Source organism: Mustela nigripes, chromosome 8 (assembly GCF_022355385.1).
Source record: "Mustela nigripes isolate SB6536 chromosome 8, MUSNIG.SB6536, whole genome shotgun sequence".
Taxonomy (NCBI): domain Eukaryota; kingdom Metazoa; phylum Chordata; class Mammalia; order Carnivora; family Mustelidae; genus Mustela; species Mustela nigripes.
The window spans coordinates 7,668,069-7,680,846 of NC_081564.1; the positions used below are offsets into that span (position 1 = coordinate 7,668,069).

Sequence of the window (12,778 nt, forward strand, 5' to 3'; positions counted from 1 at the left end):
CACACTCTACATACATTATGTAACTTGTTATTTTTACTCAATAATATATTATTAAATCTTTCCACAACAGTGGTGATAAATGTATGATAAAGATAGATCCATGGGGCGCCTGGGTGGCTCAGTGGGTTAAGCCGCTGCCTTCGGCTCAGGTCATGATCTCAGGGCCCTGGGATCGAGTCCCGCATCGGGCTCTCTGCTCAGCAGGGATCCTGCTTCCCTCTCTCTCTGCCTGCCTCTCTGTCTACTTGTGATTTCTCTCTGTCAAATAAATAAATAAAAAATCTAAAAAAAAAAAAAAGATAGATCCATGATATGGAATCACTTTTAGTCATTACAGAGAATTCTAGTTGTTTAGATTAGAACCTATGAAATTGCTCATTTTTTAGACCAAAGGAGCAGATATTGGCAATTCCATATAGTTCAACATAAGAGGGGAGTTGTGATAATTTGCCCCCAGTCTCTTCCTGGTGGATTTTTAACTGGAAGTTCTGCTCAGTTTTTCCAGTTATAAACATCTTTTTTTGGTAACCCTGATATAGCTCTTACTGTGTGCCAAGCACTCTCTTAAGCATATTTTTAAAAATTATTATTATTATTATTTAAATTTTATTTATTTATTTGGCAGAGAGAGAGAGATCACAAGTAGGCAGAGAGGCAGGCAGAGAGAGAGAGAGGGAAGCAGGCTCCCCGCTGAGCAGAGAGACCGATAAGGACCCTGAGATCATGACCTGAGCTGAAAGCAGAGGCTTAACCCACTGAGCCACCCAGGCACCCCAAGCATATGTTAATAATATGTATTAACTCATTCAATCCTCACCTCCCCCAAAACAACCCTGTAAGGAAGGTCCTGGTATTGTCCCCACCTTATATCTGAGCAGACTGTGGTATAGACAAAGCGAGCCTCAGTTCACATAGTGCTTTGGACTGAATGTTTGTGGCTCCCTAAAGTTCAAATTCTGAAACCTAACCCCTCGTGCAATGATAGTAGGAGGTGAGGCATTTGAGAAGTAATTAGGTCATGGGGACTGAAGGGATTAATGCCCTTACGAAAGAGTTTCCAGAAACTCCTTGCCCTTCATGTGAGAACACAGCAAAATGATGACTGTCTGTGAAGCAGGAAGTGCATATTCACCAGACACCTTATGTGCCAGCACCTTGATCTTAGAATTCCCAGCCTCCAGAACTGTGAAAAGCACATTTCTGTCGTTTATAAACTACTCTGTCGGTGATATTTTGTTATAGCGGCCCCAATAGACTAAGTCACAGAATAGCAAACACTGGCCCCACGTCTTACGCTTTTTTTGGATGCCATTATAAATGCAATGATTTTTATTTTCTTTTTTACTTTCCTCGTGCTGGTGTACAAAAACACAGCTGGTTCTTATGTGTGGATCTCATACCTCCAAACTTTACTGAATTGGTTTAATAACTTTAATGGCTTTTTGTGACTTCTTTTGGATTCTCCATATATAGGATCATATTATCTGAGTGGTATTTTACTTCTTCCTTTCCAATTTGGATGGCGTGCATTTCTTTTTCTTGCCTAATTGCTCTGGCTAGAACTTTCAGTACAGTGTTGAATAGCAGCAGTGAAAACAGGCATCCTTGTCTTGTTCCTGATCTTCGGGGAGGGGGGTAAGCCTTCAGTCTTTCACCATGGAGGCGAAATCTGTTCTCTTCGGTGCTATGCTTCATTGCCTCTCCACCCTCTTCTCTCACGTCGCCAGGCATGTACTTGCAAAAGAATCTTTTCGCACCAAAGATAAATTTCACACCCTAAGATAAATTTCTGGGTTAAAGGATGCATACATTTTGTATTCAATTCATTTTGCCAAACCACAAAACGTTGAACCATTTCATGCTTCCACCAGCAAAGCAAGAGCGTGCAACACTTCTAAGAGGGCCTTGACAGAACAAGAGTGCAGTTGTGTGGGCTTGGCTGAGAGAGTAAGGGAAATGGATACCATGTTGAGGGCACATGGCCAGAGGGATTGAGGTCATTATTTTAAAGTAAAGGGAAAATACAGTAGCAGGGTACTGCCATGTGAAGACTGTCAACTAGAAAAGGGATCATGGGGCAGAACTCTAAAGGGGAGAATGACAGGGAGACTGATTTGGGCTCAGTGTAGGGAAGAAATGTCTAATGGTTAGTCCCAGAAAAGAATAAGCTTTCTTTGTGGTTGCTAGTTGGTGACAGTGATGATGATGATGATGATTTTCATTTATCTCATCATCTCCCTTTCTCTGGTCTCCTTTCCATCTGCATTCTGACATCATTTCCCACCTTAAAAATAAACCCTCTCTCGATCCCACATTCTTCTCCTACCACCACCACTCAGTGCCTCTCTTCTCCATTGTAGCCAAGTCCCTTGAAAGAGTGAGTCACCACATCCATTTCTGCATCTCCATTCACTCCTCCGCCCACTCCAGTCTGGCTCCCGCTCCACCCCTTCTCTAAAGCCTCTCTTGCCAAGTAAACAGTGACGTCATCCTTGCTATATCTGATAGACATACTACAGATCTGATCTTCCTAAAACTATCAGCAGCATTTGACCCCGATGACTGTGCCACCCCCTCTTCCTCTTCTTGCCTTAACTTCCTGGAATCCACATTCTCCTATCTTTGGGTCTCCATGGCCACCCCTCTGAGTATCCTTCAGGGACTTCTGTGCTCCCATCACTTAACTGTTAGCATTCAGGGCACCTGGGTGGCTCAATTGGTTGGGCCACTGCCTTCGGCTCAGGTCATGATCCCGGAGTTCTGGGATGGAGTTCCGCATCAGGCTCCCAGCTCTGCAGGGAGTCTGCTTCTACCTCTGACCTTCTTCCCTCTCATGCTCTCTCCCAGTCTCTCTCAAATCAATAAATGATATCTTTAAATGTTAGCACTCCTCAGGGGTTTGTTCTAAGCCCTCCTGGGCTCCTCATTTACATCTACGCTTGCTGGCCAGTTGTAGCAACTCTCATGGTTCTAGTTACCATTTATATGCTGGTGATATAAAAATCTCTCTCTCTAGTTCCAGATTCACATATCTATCTCTCTACTAAGCATCCAAATTTATATGTCCCATATACATGACAATGTATATTGACAATGTATGGCTTCAGTTCTGAACTCATCTTCCACCCCAGATGGGCTCCTCCCCCCACATTTCCTATCCCACTAAGTTCTCCCACCACACATCAGTTGCCCAATCCAGAAACATTCCTTAGCATCCTTTCCCTCATTACCCCTCAACCATTCAACTGTCAAATCCTGTTTTATCTTCCTAATGCTATTCATCTATTTCTCTCCTCTGCCATCGTCACCTCCTCAGTCTGGGTCACCATCACCTCTCACCTGGACCACCGGGTAGCCTGAATGGTCTCCATGCCTCCATTTGTGCTCCTGTCTCCTCCGTATTCTAGGTGATTTACTAGTAAAAGCTTGGGCTCTGGAGTGAGAAGCTTGGGTTCAATCTTGGCTCTACCACTTCCTAGCTATGTGGCCGTGTGTAAGTTACTTAAGCTTCCTGGGTCATTGTTTACTCTTTTTTGTAATAAGGATATATTAGTATTATATTGGGCAGGGTATCTGGTTCTAAACAGAATCCACTCTGCTGAGTTTGAGAAGAAATACTGTCTAGAAAAGGCACATCTGCATGGTTGAAATTTTTCATAATGAAATGTTGGTGGCAGGGTGGGGAGGACTCTCCGAGCTTTCTCAGTGTCCTCAGGATGAAGTTCAAGGCTGTTCATAATACAATCCTTGCTGGCTTCTCCAGTCCCACCTTCGCCTCCCCTTCTTGGCACCTTGCACGTCAGCCAGCTGACGCGTGCTGCTCTGTGAATAGTCTACCGGATCGGGTCCTTTCTCTTTTCAGCTCTGTGCTAAAAACCCAGGAGGGTTGGGAGGTTCCTGCCCTGGGTGGGAGGCTGGGCTGGTGTGGTGGTGCCCAGAAGCTCGTGGGCATGTGAGAGCTGGTCCACAGAGAAGCCTTGGTTTCCAGGGTGAAATGAGAAAACCAGGATAACAAGGCAAGCTCTCCATGAAGCTAAATTTATTCATTTGAAAGGACCGTTTTTGTAGACTGGGTGCTTCCAGCTTTCTTAATGTTTTGTGTGGGCATTAATGGAGGGATACTGATAATGGTGGTAGTCGTTTGCTTGCTTGACGTCGCTCACGGTGCTGCTAGGCGACAAGCTTGCCGCCCCTCAGTCTTCCTCCTGTCCGTAAAGGCATCCTCCTCAGCCACCTGGGAACCCAGAGTCATCTTCTCCCTCCTAGCAAATCTGTCAGTCCTGCCTCCAAAACTTACTCCTGCTTTGCCCACTTCTGTCCACCTGCACTGTCCCGTCCGTTATCATCGGGGTCGCCACCTCTCTCATCTGGGCGACTCTGGTGCCCTTCTCACTGCCCTCCTGTCGCTCTTGCCCCCGTGATCTGCCTTTTGCGCAGAGGCCCAAGAGCTCTTTTAGAAACAGGAATCAGATGGTTCCACTTCCCTCTGTAAATCCTGTCCCTGAGGAACAAATTCCAGCTCTTCCCGCAGTCTGGCCCTTGCGTACCTCTCCTCTGCCCTCGGTCCCTGCTCCTCCCTCCTCTCTCACTAGCTTCTGGAACATACTGCCTTCTGGGGGCTCCTTTTTTTGCTTTCAGATATGTGCATTCACTGTTCTTTCGGTCCCTTGAGTCAGGTGGCTGGATACTCCTCTTCCTAGAGGCAGTCTCCTCCTGAAATGGGCTTTCTCTGGACCCCCCCCCCCCCACCATCTCTATCACATCACCCAGGGGTTCAGGGTAGGATGAGAACGTGGCAAATCTCTTCACGTTTCTATTGCCCTCAAGTGGCAGGAACCATAGCAGGGCCATGCCTGGGTTGGATTTGCCCCTCCCCAGCGTCTGGTGTCCGCTCCCATGTCTGTGGTGGACTCACTTCCACTCGGTTGGAAAAGGCCTCACAGGTAGGTGTGTGGCAACCCTCCCATGAAACAGGCAACCAGCCCGGACGCAGGACAATATTGTGCTTCTGTTAGCCTGAGCAGAGGTTGACTGAATAAGGGAGAAGAAGCAGTTTGAGTGGAGTGTGTTCTCCTTTTTTCTCTCAACCTTTCCTACTCTTCTGTAGTCACTGGAGAAGCTTCTGAGAGGGCTGGTCTCCAGGGGGGAGGGAAATCTTCCCAAGAAAATGAAAATATCTTACTTCTCTGCTTAAAATCCTCCTACGGCTTCTCAACTCACTGAGAATAAAATCCAAAGAACGCGGAGTGGCCTCCAAGGCTCGGAATGATCTGCCCTTCCTCCCCAACCGGGGTTATCTCTCCGGTTCACCCACTTCCTCTCATTCACTAAGTTGTTTCCTCTGCTCCAGGCACCCTGACCTCCTTGCTTGAACACCCTATCAAGTCTCTACCTCAGGGCCTTTGTATTTGCTGTTCCCTCACCAGAAACACGCTTCTAGATACTTCATGTTGTAAAGTTTCACAGGCGAGGTAAACACAACACCAGGCAAGGTGGGCACAATGCAAGATTTATTAAAGGCACTCTCCGGCGAAGTTTCAGGACTCCGGGGAAGGGGAGCCAGGAAAGTCAAGCCGGGAGGAGGTGGGCACTCTAGGGCGAGGTTCCTGGACTCAGAAAGAAGTCGAGGAAGTCCCACTGGGAGGGAGTTGGTGGAGGTCTTTTATCGGGCCAAGGCAGGGCATGGGCTCACATCCATATATGGTAGGGTATTTGGTGATCCGAGGGTACAGGGTAGGGGTCCTGATACTCCTGTTTCCTGCATAGGTATCGGGTTACCTATGGAGGTGTGACCTGGGCATACATCCTTTTGGCGGGAGAGTCAAGGGTTAAGGAAAGGGTTGGTGGGGAGCCTGGAAGGCGGTCATTTCTATTGTTCCTCCTGCACTCCTGAGCCTTCCAACCCAACACATATCTTGTTCCCTCCCTTCATGCCGATCCTAGCCCAGATGTCTCTACCCCACATGCACTCACATTTGCCCATTAGCATTCTTTGTTCTCTTCTATGCTTTATTACCCTTTATCATTTATCACCATCAGATATTTAGTTATGTCTTTTTTCTTTCTTTCTTTCTTTTTTTTTTTTTGGTATTGTATCTCACTCTTTCACTGGCATGTAACCCCCTGAGTTGTAGGAACTTTGTTTCACTCACCGTTATAATCTCTAGATCCATCAACAGCTCCTGACTCATAGTAGATAGTCTGAAATTTATACGGGGGAATGAATGAACGATAGAAAAGGGTCAACTTATGGGATTCTCGTTCCAGCCTCCCTCCTTGTCCTGTACTTGCCCCGGCCAACCCAGAAAGACAAAGATTGTGCTGAAGAAGGAAGAATGATCAATTGAACAAGGGTTTAGGAGGCCTAGTACTCAAGCTTTCTCAGTCTGCTGGGTAACCACTTCAGTAGTATGCTTTCTGGGTTAAGAGAATTGGATTGGTTTTGGATTTGAATCCTTTTTGAAACCCACTTTCTACCTGGATGATATTTCAGAAATTAACTCCATCTTTCATAGCTTTTCTTTCCTTATCTGTGCAACAATGAAAAGAATACCTACATTCCAGTATATCAATTGAGATGATATAAATAAAGCCAGCTGGATAAGAAAGTTATTTTTATTGTCATTCAGGCTTTTTCAATTAGTTTTCCTGGGAGTATAGTCATCATTATCCCATTCTTCCCACCTCACTGAGGCCAGAGGGCAAAACCAGAATCATGGGTTGGAAAACCCTGTGGGATTCCTGGAGCCGATTCTCAGAGGAAATCTCTGTTGAGAATAATACCAAGGGCCCTGCATTAACCTGGGGCCGAGTCTCCACAGTGCAGGTGTGGGGCTGAGATAAGCCAAGGATAGAGTAGTAGACTTCAGAAAATCTCTGGAATTTCTGGTTTTTGGAAAGACCCTGTAATGGATGTTTTTCCTTTGCCCTACCCGCTTTCTTTTCCCATTTCTTCTGGCAACAGTATTCTTTCCTAAGGTAAAGTCTATGTATGGGATTCAGACTGGGCTCTGAGCCCTGCACCCTGTCCCTACTTCCTGCCACAGGAGTGAGCATGTGACCCAGGCAGGATTCGCCAATCAGGTGACACCATGCCCCTAACCATGAGGATTGATTCAGAGTGGATATGTAATTCAAGCTCTACCAACAGGAGACTTTCCTGGGACTTTATGCCAGAACTATCAGGAAAGACTTGCCTGTTCCTCTGGAGTTACTGAGAATATGAGTATAGCATCTTGCTACATAGAGAGCCTATTCAAGAACAAAGTCACACAGAGCCACAATGTGGAGAGAGAGGGCCAACCCAATGGCATAGTTTGAGCTTTTAGAACCATCCATGTCTGAGGGCAGCTCCATCTCTTCCACTGTGTGGCTTGGTGCCTAACTTGAGTTAGGTCTCTGTCACTTACTATCCAGACAATTCTGACTAGCACAGGCCTACTCAGCATCCTGTCTACACACTTCTGTAACCCTGGAAGCTGGAGCCACTTAACCCCACCTATAGCTGTAGCCCTGCCTTTGATTCCAATCTGAACTTGCCAGATGCTAACCAGCGTTTTGTCTTATTTCTTCTAATGACAGCCCCTTCCTTGCACCCCAGTCTCAATAACTGAAGCCCTGTCTTCCGTCATTATCCTGGCTCTTTGCCTTTGCAACTCTAGGATGGACAGGCTCTGAACTGAGGACGCCACAGCTAGAATCCACAACCTACTTCTACTTGTCTTGACTATTACCTGAGCCTGTCTGGACTTCCAGCCTGTGATCCATACCGTCCCATTTGATATAAACTACCACCCCATTCCCTGTGCACCATGGGTCTCCCCGTTTCACAAATGGCCCAGTTGTAGTTTGATCGCCACAGGGCCTCACAGTACAACTGAAGGCAGCATTTCCCAAGCAGTGGTCTATGGGACTCCACTCAGTGGGATGTAAATAGATATTCCGTTAGCATGGAGGGGAAAAAACAAAGCTGGCAACACTTTTTCTTTAATTTTATCTTTTAAAATATAAAAAAATGGAGTAGTATTTTACATAGGGGTCACCTTCTAAAGTCAGTACTTAAGGTAAAAATCATGTCTTGTTGGGCGCCTGGGTGGCTCAGTTGGTTGAGCCACTGCCTTTGGCTCAGGTCATGATCCCAGAGTCCAGGGATCAAGTCCCGCATTGGGCTTCCAGCTCCATGGGCAGTCTGCTTCTCCTGCTCAGCTTCTCCCCTCTCATGCTCTCTCTCTGTATCTCTCTCACTTTCTCAAATAAATAAATAAAATCTTAAAAAAAAATCATGTCTTGTCAACACAAGGTTGGTAAAACCTTGAGTTGTCCACAAGGCACAGCAAACAGACCTTCTACCTTCCAACAAGCCCATCAGAGCCCATTTCCCCCCCCCCCCCAGTTCTGGAATAAGTTGCCGTTTTTCCAGTTTTGCTCCAGGTGAAGATTTAGGGGGCATGTAAGGTGGAGAGTGTGTATCTAGATTCATAGGTAGGGTGACAAGATGGTTACTCTGTCGAAAGCATGTGGGAACAGACTGGCAAGGATCCCCAACTTGGGGACCCCATCTCAAGCCTGGTCTGGGGCACCCATTCACTTAGTCATTGCACTGTTGAAATTGTGCTATTCCAGGCTCCCATGGAACATGCATTGCTGGGTTTGAGGGAGTTAAATGTGTGGAAGATAAGATTCCACCTTGTGAGAGAACAAAATTTATCGTTACAAGTCTCTCTCATGAGAATCTGTTCTTACATATTGCTTTTAAGAAATCATGTGTCAAGAATATCAGAAAATCACGTCACCTGTTTCATGGAATTGTGATGCATGAACTCTGTGTTGGGTCGGGCCCAGGAATGCAGGGGAACAATAGAAATGACCGCTGGGGCCGCCATCTTCCAGTCTCCCTGCCTTCCTTAACCCTTGATTCTCCTGCCAAAGGGGTATACGCCCAGGTCACACCTCCATAGGTAACCCGATACCTATGCAGGAAACAGGAGTATCAGGACCCCCACTCCGTACCCTCCTATCACCAAATACCCTACCATATATGGATGTGAGCCCATGCCCTGCCTTGGCCCGATAAAAGACCTCCACCAACTCCCTCCCAGTGTGACTTCTCCGACTCTGCTTTCCAGAGTTGCGGAATGTTATGCCCCAATAATGGGTCCGTGATTAAAGGAGTGAGACTGATACAAAGTGAAAGTGAAAGTCAAGCGAAAGCTTTATTTCGCACCAAGCACCAAGAATCAAACTGGCTGGCCAGGGCCGTGCCTCTTACAGAGAGGGTGACCCTGCTCTCCTTTAGGAACTGGCTTTTAAGGGCAAAGGCCATGTGGTTGGGCCTGGCCATGAAGAGGTGGCCAATGAAATTGTTTAACACACAGAGAAAACTGCACAATGTTGCTAGGTGACCAATTGAATTACAGTTTCACCTTGGTTAGGATTGGCTCCCAAAGGGCTCCCAAAGGGCAGGGCCCATACTCCTTGGTAGCTAGGGAGACAGTATGCAACCCTCCTCCACCCCCCCCCACCCTCACCCCCGCACTGATCGGATGTCTCCACCTGGCCTGACCCATCCTTGCATCTGAGCTTTGTTATCTGAGGCTGGTTTCCCCAGGACTTGTTTTTAAGTAAGTCCCCTGGGGGAAGGGGAGCAGGGACAGTTTAAGGGTTAAACAACAAGGTTATTGTTTAACCTCAATGGAATCCTCTGGCTAAAATATAAATATATAAAATAGGTCCTTACATGGAACCTCGACCAAAGGTACCCACCTCCTCCTGGCCTGACTTTCCTGGCTCCCCTTCTCCTGAGCCCTGAAACTTCACCGGAGAGTGCCTTTAATAAATCTTGCCTTGCACACACCTTGCCTGGTGTTGTGTTTACCTCGCCTGCGAAACTTTACACTATGTACTAGTGCATAAAGGAGCATTTCCTAACTATGCTCCTTGTCTTCAGTTCCATGATATCTGGCTTAAGTAACATGTCTTATTTTAGAATTTAACATATGTGTTTATTATTTAGTGTTTGTCACATAGTAAACATATGCATCAAATTGCAATAATCCTAGTAATATTATTAATAATAAGAATTAACACTTGGTGAGGGCTTGCCATACACCAGGTATTTTTAAAACAACTTTACATTTAGTAACTCATTTAATCCTTACAACAACCTTTGTCCCCATTTTACAGATGAGAAAACCAAGGCTCAAAGCAGTGGAGGATTATGGAATCCACCTTTCCAGACCTCAGATCCTGGGTGTGGGCTTTGACAGTCAAAGGAGACAGTGCATATGAAAGTGCCTATTCTATACAAAAAGATTATTTTTAATTCTTTTTTTACTCAAGTATAATTAGTAGTTTTATATTAGTTTCAGGTGTATGATATAATGATTCAACAATTCTATGTATTTCTCAGTGCTCATCAAGATAAGTATACTTTTAATCTCTTTTATCTGTCTTACCCATCTTTCTACTTCTCTCCCTTTTGGCAGCCACCAGTTAATTCTCTGTATTTAAGTCTGGTTTTTTGTTTACATCCTTTTTTTCTTTGTTCATTTGTTTTGTTTCTTAAATTCCATGCATGAGTGAAATTTAACTGACTGACTTACTTCACTTATTTCACTTAGGACCCTCTAGGCCCATCCATGGTGTTGCAAATGGCAAGATTTCAGTCTTTTCTATGACTGAGCAAAATTCCATTATATATCTCCTACATCTTCTTCTTCTTTTTTTTTTTTTTAAGATTTTATTTATTTATTTGACAGGCAGAGATCGCAAGTAGGCAAAGAGGCAGGCAGAGAAAGAGAGGGAAGCAGGCTTCCCACTGAGCAAAGAGCCTGATGCGGGCTTGATCCCACAACTCTGGGATCATGACCTGAGCTGAAGGCAGAGGCTTAACCCACTGAGTCACCCAGGTGCCCCCTCCTACATCTTCTTTATCATTCCTTTTCAGTGGACACTTGGGTTGCTTCTGCATCTTGGCTATTGTAAATAATGCTGCAATAAATGTAGAGATGCACTTATATTTTCCAAGTAGTATTTTCATTTTCTTCAGGTAAATACCCAGTAGTGAAATTACTGGATTCTATGGTAATTCTATTTTTTTAAGTCAAAATGATTATTTTTAAAGATAGCTGCTATTTGTAGAACTCTTACCCTATGCCAGACATGGAGAAGTGTTTGCCATGCCTTTTCTTATTTAATTATGACGATTCCATTAACAGATGCAGAAAGGGAGGCTCAGCGGGTAAGTGACCTGGCCAAGGAAACTAAGCCAGGGTTATAAAATGGGTTGCTCTAACCCTTAGCCAGTAAACTACACTGTCTGACCTTAGCGATGCAAGTTCTCACCACCATCACCATCATCATCACAAAGAGCAATGGGGCATTAGCCAGTAAGGAACTGTGAATTAAAACCACAATGAGGGCGCCTGGGTGGCTCAGTGGGTTAAGCCGCTGCCTTCGGCTCAGGTCATGATCTCAGGGTCCTGAGATCGAGTCCCACATCGGGCTCTCTGCTCAGCAGGGAGCCTGCTTCCTCCTCTCTCTCTGCCTGCCTCTCTGCCTACTTGTGATCTCTCTCTGTCAAATAAATAAATAAAATCTTTAAATAAAAAAAAAAAAATAAAAAAATAAAACCACAATGAGAACCACTCAGTAGGATGCCCATAATCCAAAAAACCAACAAGAGCTACTGTTTGGTAAGGATGTGGAGAAATTGGAACATACATTGCTGGTGAGAATAGGAAATGGTGCAGCCGTTCCAAAAACGGGTGGTTACTTAAAATGTTGAAAATAAATTTACTGAATGATCTTTCAGTTTCACTTCTAGGTGCAATACCCAAGAAAACTGAAAACATGTTCATGCCAACAGGCATACACCCGTATTCATAGCAGCATTGTCCATTATCCATAATAGCCCCAAACTGGAAACAACCCAAATGTCCACCCCCTCCAATAAAGGTCCATCCAGACAAGGGAATATTACTTGGCCATACAGAGGAAGGAAGTAGAGATACATGTTTCAACATGAGTGCACCTTGCAAACATGATGCAGAGTCAAAGAAGCTAGACAGAAAGGACCACATAGTGCACAATTCCATTTCTATGACATGTCCAGAATAGTCCAGTCCCAGAGACAGGGTGAATCAGTGGGTCACCAGAGCTACAGGGGAGCAGAAGGATTGGGAGTGATGGCTCAGGGCTATGGAGTTTATTTTTGAGGTGATGAAAATATTCTAGACTTCATTGTGCTGATGGTTGCACAAGTCTGAATATACTAAAACCCACTAAATTGTACCCTTCATTTATTTTTATGAAGATTTATTTATTTATCTGAGAAAGAGATCAAGTTCGCCAACAGGAGTAGGGACAAAGGGAGAAGGAGAGCGTAGAGCTGATAAGCCTAGAGCTGATGTGGAGCTCAGTCCCACAACCTTGAGATCATGACCCGAGCCAAAATCAAGAGCTGGACACTCATCCGACTCAGCCACCCAGCCTCCCCTAATCTTTTCCCCTTAAATGAGTGAATGTGTAGTCTGTGAATTATATCTCAATAAGCTGTTAAGAAACAGACACGAAAAAGAGCAAGAGGGGGCCTTCTGACACTAGAGAGGACAAGTTACATTGACAAGTCTGGTCCTATTCCTCCCCTCAGCAGTGATGACTCAGACAGATGCCAGGATTATCACCAGGTAGGCCCTGAATCCTTGCCTCCTCCCTTGGAATCCAGGGTGTTGCCCTGTTTCCTACTTTCCCCAGGCATGCCTTGCCCAGCTTACCCTGG

The 12,778-nt window shown here is 45.3% G+C and overlaps 2 protein-coding genes across 2 annotated transcripts in view; one reads left to right on the forward strand and one right to left on the reverse strand.

The window, feature by feature from the left end:
- Positions 1 to 12,778, forward strand: part of IFT81 (intraflagellar transport 81) — a 194,147-nt gene that overhangs the window by 61,066 nt on the left and 120,303 nt on the right. The window lies entirely within an intron of this gene.
- P2RX7 (purinergic receptor P2X 7) overlaps positions 1 to 12,778 on the reverse strand; it is a 48,261-nt gene that overhangs the window by 34,988 nt on the left and 495 nt on the right. The gene's annotated exons all lie outside the window — the stretch shown is intronic.